We start from the raw sequence: 8001 nt of genomic DNA on the forward strand, positions 1-8001 counted from the left end.
GGTTTTGGGCATAGTGCTCTCTCGGGTGAAAACTGAATCATCTTTGAACACAGTAGGTAATTGAATGGTTCTTGATAGGAGCATCAATAATTTCCTTTATTCTCTAAGATCTGCTGCAGCACAGCAGGTCAGGCAGCATCTGATGAAGGGCTTATGCCCAAAATATCAACTTTTCTGCCACATTCCTGATGAAGGGCTTATGCCTGAAAAGTCAATGGGTAGTGACTTGGGACTGGTAATAATAATGTTTTGGCTATGTCCAATAAAAGCACATTTATCTGAGTTCATCCCCACACCTTATGGTCTCAGCTACATTAAAGAGTGGCAGTGCCAGGTGTGTGTGTGTCTGGGGAGGTGTGCCTTGTATCGTCTCAGTGCACACCGGTTAAATGTTTCTCCTGACCAAGAGACCTCTCATAGACACCTCATTCAGTGATGGTGTGCAGCATTGGGAAGCAATACAAGATTATGTAATGCAGAATAATGCATAAAGACTGTTAGGAAGATAGAGGATTGTGGTAGTGGATGGCTGCACCAAAGGCAGGTTTCAGTTTGGAATAATACTCAACTAAGTTCAGGTAAAATTCAGCCCTAAGCATTAACTTAGGCATGGTTAGAGCCATAGAAATGATACAGCACTGAAGGGAAACATTCAGCCCCATCTCTTCCATTCCAACCCAATTCTTGGAAATACAAGTGCACATTGATTTATTCACTGCTATATAGGAACTAAAGTTACCATACTTACCCATCCTTAGTGTCATCCCATCTTTCTGTGTTCCCTTTTTGAATAAATGAATTATATTTGCTACTTTCAAATTTAACGGGACCTTCCCAGAATCAAGAGAATTTGGGGAAATTAAAGCTAATGCATGAACTATTTCACTAGGCGTTTCTTTGAAGACCCTGGCATGAATTGCACCAGACCTCAGATTATTAGTCGCAACAATTTGCTCAGCACTGCTACCCTGGCTATGATAATTTTGTTGAATTTCTCCCTGCCATTCATTTCCTAATATACAACAATTTCTCGGATTTACTTGTATCCTCTACTGAGTGGATGAATACAAAATACCTGTTCTAGTCATTTACCTTATCCTTGTTTCTGTTATTAATTAGAGTCACAGAGTCATAGAGATGTACAGCACGGAAACAGACCAACCCATCCATGCCGACTAGATATCCCAACCCAATCTAGTCCCACCTGCCAGCACCTGGCTCATATCCCTCCAAACCCTTTCTGTTCATATACCCATCCAGATGCATTTTAAATGTTGCAATTGTACCAGCCTCCACCACTCCCGCTGGCATGTCATTCCATATACGTGCCACCCTCTGCGTGAAAAAGTTGCCCCTTAGGTCTCTTTTATGTCTTTCCCCTCTCACACTAAACCTATGCCCTCTAGTTCTGGACTCCCTTACCGCAGGGAAAAGACTCTGTCTATTTATCCTATCCATGCCCCTTATAATTTTGTAAACCTCTATAAGGTCAGTCCTCAGCCTCCGACACTCCAGGTAAAACAGCCCTAGCCTATTCAACCTCTCCCTATAGCTAAAATCCTCCAATGCTGGCAACATCCTTGTAAGTCTTTTCTGAACCCTTTCAAGTTTCACAACATCTTTCTAATAGGAAGGAGACCAGAATTGCATACAATATTTCAACAGTGGCCTAACCAATGTCCTGTACAGCCGCAACATGACCTCCCAACTCCTGTACTCAATACTCTGACCAATAAAGGAAAGCATACCAACGCCTTCTTTACAATCCTATCTACCTGCAACTCCACTTTCAATGGAGCTACGAACCTGCACTCCAAGGTCTCTTTGTTCAGTAATACTCCCGGGAACCATACCATTAAGTGTATAAGTCCTGCTAAAATTTGCTTTCCCAAAATGTAGCACCTCACATTTATTTAATTAAACTCCATCTGCCACTTCTCAGCCCATTGGCCCATCTGATCAAAATCCCATTGTAATCTGAAATAACCTTCTTCGCTGTCTACTACAACTCCAATTTTGGTGTCATCTGCAAACTTACTAACTATATCTCTTATGCTCACATCCAAATCATTTATATAACTAATGAAAATGTAGAGGAGCCAGCACCGATCCTTGTGGCACTCCACTGGTCACAGGCCTTCAGTCTGAAAAACAACCCTCCACCACTACCCTCTGTCTTCTACCTTTGAGCCAGTTCTGTATCCAAATGGTGAATTATTCCTGCATTCAATGAGATCTAACCTTGCTAACCAATCTCCCATGGGGAACTTTGTTGAATACCTTACTGAGGTCCATATAGATCACGTCCACCGTTCTGCCCTCATCAATCCTCTTTGTTACTTCTTCAAAAAATTCAATCAAGTTTGTGAGACATGATTTCCCACGCACAAAGCCATGTTGACTATCCCGAATCAGTCGTTGCCTTTCCAAATACATGTACATCCTGTCCCTCAGGATTCTCTCCAACAACTTGCCCACCACCGAGGTCAGGCTCACTGGTCTATAGTTCCCTGGCTTGTCCTTACCACTCTTCTTAAACAGTGGCACTACGTTTGCCAACCTCCAGTCTTCAGCTACCTCACCTGTGATTATCGATGATACAAATGTCTCAGTAAGAGGCCCAGCAATCACTTCCCTAGCTTCCCACAGAGTTCTAGGGTACACCTGATCAAATCCTGGGGAGTCTAGATTAGATTCGATTACATTACAGTGTGGAAACAGGCCCTTCGGCCCAACAGGTCCACACCGACCTGCCGAAGCGCAACCCACCCATACCCCTACATTTACCCCTTACCTAACACTACGGGCAATTTAGCATGGCCAATTCACTGGGGGAGGAAACCGGAGCACCCGGAGGAAACCCACGCAAACACGGAGAGAACGTGTAAACTCCACACAGTCAGTCGCCTGAGGCGGGAATTGAACCTGGATCTCTGGCGCTGTGAGGCAGCAGTGCTAACCACTGTGCCACTGTGCCACCGTGCCGCCCAAATTATTCACTTTTACATGTTTTAAGACATCCAGCACTTCCTCCTCTGTAATCTGGACATTTTTCAAGATGTCACCAACTATTTCCCTACATTCTATACCTTCCATGTCTTTTTCCACAGTAAATGCTATGCAAAATACTCTTTTAGTATCTCCCCCCATCTCCTGTGGCTCCATACAAAGGCTGCCTTGCTGATTTTTGACGGGCCCTATTCTCTGTCTAGTTACTCTTTTGCCCTTAATGTGTTTTTAAAAACTCTTTGGATTCTCCTTAACTGTTTTTGCCAAAGCTATCTCATGCCCCCTTTTTGCCCTTCCAGATTTCTCTCTTAAGTATACTCCTACTGCCTTTATACTCTTCTAATGATTCACTCGATCTATCCTGTCTATACTGACATATTCTTCCTTCTTTTTCTTAACCAAACCCTCAATTTCTTTAGTCATCCAGCATTCCCTACACCTACCAGCATTTCCTTGCATCCTAACATGAATATACTTTCTCTGGACTCTCGTTATCTCATTTCTGAAGGCTACCTATTTTCCAGTTGTCCCTTTACCTGCGAACGTCTGCGCCCAATCAGTTTTTGCCCAGAATAATTTTCTAAAGGACCAACACTCACTATGTTATGCCAATCGCATAACTAGGGCTGTGGACAGAGCTTTAAACTAAAAGAGGGGAGAGAGTTCAGTTATAGGGGAAATTAGAAAACCCGAATTAAAGGAGGAGGTAAGAGTGCAGAACTCAGGAGAGGTTATTCAAGTCTCCAGCACAGACACAAATAGGACAGAGGGTTTGGAAAGTGTTAGCAATCAAAATTCAAGCACACTGAAAATACAAATGACAATAAGAGGAGGGATGGTTAATGCAGGACAGAAGCTGATATATCTGAATGCACGCAGTATAAGGGAATAAGGTAAATGAGCTTGATCGAAATTGGCAAGTATGATGTGGTGGGCATCCCAGAGACGTGGCTGCAGGGGGATCAGAATTGGGAACCAAATGTTCAAGGATATATATCTTATCGAAAAGATCAGCAGGTGGACAGAGCAGGTGGGGTTGCCTTAGTAAGAAAGAAAATTAAATCAGTGGTAAGAAACAAGGTAGGGTCAGATCGTGTAGAATCTGTTTGGGTAGACTTGAGGAACCGCAAAGATGAAAAAAACCATAGTTGGAGTTATGTACAGGCCTCCAAACAGTAGTCATGAGCTGAGACACAAGGTAGACCAGGAGATAGAAAAGATGTGTAGGATGTGGGCGGCACAGTGGCACAGTGGTTAGCACTGTTGCCTCACAGCGCCAGAGACCCGGGTTCAATTCCTGCCTCAGGCGACTGACGTTTCCACACTGTAATGTAATCTAACCTAATCTAATCTAATCAGAAAGGCAAAGTTACAGTGATCATGAGGGATTTCAAAATGCAGATGGACTGGGAAAATCATGTTGGTACAGGAGTGCCAGAAAAGGAATTTGTGGAGTGTCTGTGAGATGGCTTTATGGAGCAGCTTGTGGTGGAGCCCACGAGGGAACAGCCAATACTGGGTTTAGTGTCGTGCAATGAGGCAGACTTGATACGGGAGCTTAAGGTAAAGGAACCCTTAGGAAGCAGTGATCATAACATGATGGAATTTACTCTACAATTTGAGAGGGAGAAGAGGTAACGGTAGTAAAACTGAATAAAGGCAGTTACAGAGGCATGAGGGAGGTGCTGGGTAGAATTGACTGAGAGAGGAGCCCAGCAGGAAAGACAGTGGAACAGCAACAGCACAAGGTTCTGGGAGTAATTCAGGAGACAGAGCAAAGATTCATCCTGAGGAAAATGAGGCATGATACAGGAAGGATGAGGCAACCATGGCTGATTAGGGACGTCAGGGGTAGCATAAGAGAAAGCATATAATGTGATGAAAGGCAATGGGAAACCAGAGGATTGGGAAGCTGACAACAGAGGGCAACAAAGAAAGAAAGGAGGAAAAAGATTAAATATGAGGGTAAGCTAGCCAGTAATATAAAAGCAGACTGTAAGAGTGTTTTTAGATGTATGAAGGACAAAAGAAAGGTAAAAGTGGACATTGAGTTGCTGAAAAATGACACTAGAGAGACAGTGGTGGGGAACAAGGAAATGGCTGAGGAACTGAATAATTTCTTTGCAGCAGTCCTCACAGTGGAAGACACGAGTAATATCCCAAATATTCAAGGGAGTGAGGGGGCAGACCTGAATATGGCGGCCATCAGCAAGGAGAAGGTGCTAGAAAAACTGAATGGCCAGAAGGTGGATAAATCACCTGAACAAAATGGACTATGCCCCCAGAGTTCTAAGGGAGATAGCTGAAGAGATAGTGGAGGCGTTAATAGTAATCTTTCAGGAATCGCTAGAGTCAAGGAGGGTTCCAGAGGACTGGAAAATCGCTAACATGACTGAAGAATCACAAAGGGAGTAAGTAAAGATGGAAAATCACACATCGATTAGCCTAACCTTGGTCATGGGTAAGATACTAGAATCCAATATGAAGGATGAGATTTCTGAATACTTGGAAGTGTATGGTAAAATAGGGCAAAGTCGGCAAGGTTTCATCAATAGGAGGTCATGCCTGACAAGCCTTCTAGAATTCTTTGAGGAAGTAATGAGCAGGTTAGACCAAGGAGAGCCAGTGGATGTTATCTCACTGGACTTTAAGAAGGCTTTTGACAAGGTGCAGACAGGAGTGTACTGAGTAAGATAAGGGCCCATGGCTTTAGAGGCAAGGTGCTAGCATGTATAGAAGCTTGGCTGTCTGGCAGAAAGCAGAGGATAGGCATAAAAGGGTTCATTTCAGAATGGCAATCAGTGACAAGTGGTGTTCTGCAAGATTCAGTGTTGGGACCACAGGTTTTCACTTTATACATTAACAATCTGGATGAAGGAACTGAGGCCATTCTGGCTAGGTTTGCAGATGATACAAAGATAGGTAGAGGGACAGGTAGCATTGAGAAGGCAGGGGTCTGCAGAATGATTTAGACAGGTTAGGAGAGTGGGCAAAGAAGTGGCCAAGAGAGTACAGTGTGGGAAAGTGTGAGGTCATGCACTTTGGTAGGAAGAAGAGAAGCATGGACTGTTTTCTAAATGGGGAGAAAATTCAGAAATCTGAAGGATTCTGGCAAGGTAAACTTTCGGGATGAGTCAGTAGTTAGGAAGACAAATGTGATGACGGCATTTCTTTTGAGAGGAATATAAAAGCAGGGATGTACATCTGAGGATATATAAAGCTCTAGTCAGATGACATTTGGAATATTGTGCACAGTTTTGGGCCCCATATCTCAGGAAGGATGTACTGGCCTTGGACCATGTTCAGAGGAGGTTCACAAGAATGGCTCCAGGAATGAAAAGCTTAACATATGAGGAACATTTGAGGACTCTGGGTCTACATTCAATGGAGTTTAGCAGGATGAGTAGGGATCTAATTGGAACTTATAGAATACTGAATGACCTAGACAGGGTGGATATTGGGAAGGAGAGATTAGGACATGAGGACATGGCCTTAGATAAAGGGAAGACCTTTTAGAATGGAGGTAAGGAGAAACTTCTTCAGATAGAGGGTGGTGAATCTATGGAATTCATTGCCACAGAAGGTTGTGAACGTCAGGCCATTGAGTATATTTAAGACTGAGATAGATAGGTTTTTGATTGTTAAGGTCATCAACGATTACGGGGAGAAAGTGGGAGAATGAGGTTGAGAAACTTATCAGCTATGATTGAATGGTGGAGCAGACTCGATGGGCTGAATGTCCTAACTTCTGCTCCTATGTCTTATGGGCTTATGTTACCTTGCTTTTTGATACACGTATAGAAACATGCCATTTTTACGATGTAATTCCAATTCAGGATAATAAGTGTAATTACATTTGGAGGGAAGCATGGAAGTGTTGGTGTTACTATGTCTCCGTTATCCTTGACCTTCTAGTTGCATCAGGCCATTGAGTATATTTAAGACTGAGATAGATAGGTTTTTGATTGTTAAGGTCATCAACGATTACGGGAGAAAGTGGGAGATTGAGGTTGAGAAACTTATCAGCCATGATTGAATGGTGGAGCAGACTCGATGGGCTGAATGTCCTAACTTCTGCTCCTATGTCTTATGGGCTTATGTTACCTTGCTTTTTGATACACGTATAGAAACATGCCATTTTTACGATGTAATTCCAATTCAGGATAATAAGTGTACTTACAGTTGGAGGGAAGCATGGAAGTGTTTGTGTTACCATGTCTCCGTTATCCTTGACCTTCTAGTTGGCTGAATCTGGAAACTGCTTTTGAAGGAGGCATGGTGAGTTGCTGTCGGCCATCTTTTAGGTGTTTCTCACTGCTGCTAATGTGCAGTGATGATGGAGGCAACATGTGTTCAAGCTTGTGGCTGCACTGTTGATTGTGAGCATCTGTGTCTTACATGATATCAAGTTCATTGAGTGTTCTTGGAGCTGCTTTTTATCAGGAAAATGGAAAGCATCTCCCTCCCATTCCTGACTTGTGCCTTGCACAGTTTAGAAGATTGAGAGTGGATCTGTCTGAAACTTTAAATTCTAGCAGAGCTGGACAGACCAGATGCAGAAGTGATGTTTTCCCTGGTTGAGGGGTGTAAAAGTAGGAACAGTCTCAGGACACAGAGTAGAGCGTTTAGGACTGCAATGAGGAAACATTTCTTCACTCAAAGGGAAACTATGGAATTCTCAATAGAGTAGTTTATGGAAGCTAAGTCACTGAATATAGTCAATACATTTTTAAATTTTAAAGCTGTCACAGTGTATGGAAGGAAAGTGGGAATATGACATTGAGATAGAGGATCAGCCACTATAATATTGAATGGAGGAGCAGGTTAAAAGGGCCAAATGGCCTACTCCCGCTTTCCATGTTTTTTAGCAACCTGGCTACAAGAGTGTTACTGTACAAAAGTGAGGACTGCAGATGCTGGAAACCAGAGTTTAGATCAGAGTGGTGCTGGAAAAGCACAGCAGGTCAGGCAGCATCTGAGGAGCAGGAAAAT

The sequence above is a fragment of the Chiloscyllium plagiosum genome, chromosome 1, assembly GCF_004010195.1.
Source record: "Chiloscyllium plagiosum isolate BGI_BamShark_2017 chromosome 1, ASM401019v2, whole genome shotgun sequence".
NCBI lineage: Eukaryota > Metazoa > Chordata > Chondrichthyes > Orectolobiformes > Hemiscylliidae > Chiloscyllium > Chiloscyllium plagiosum.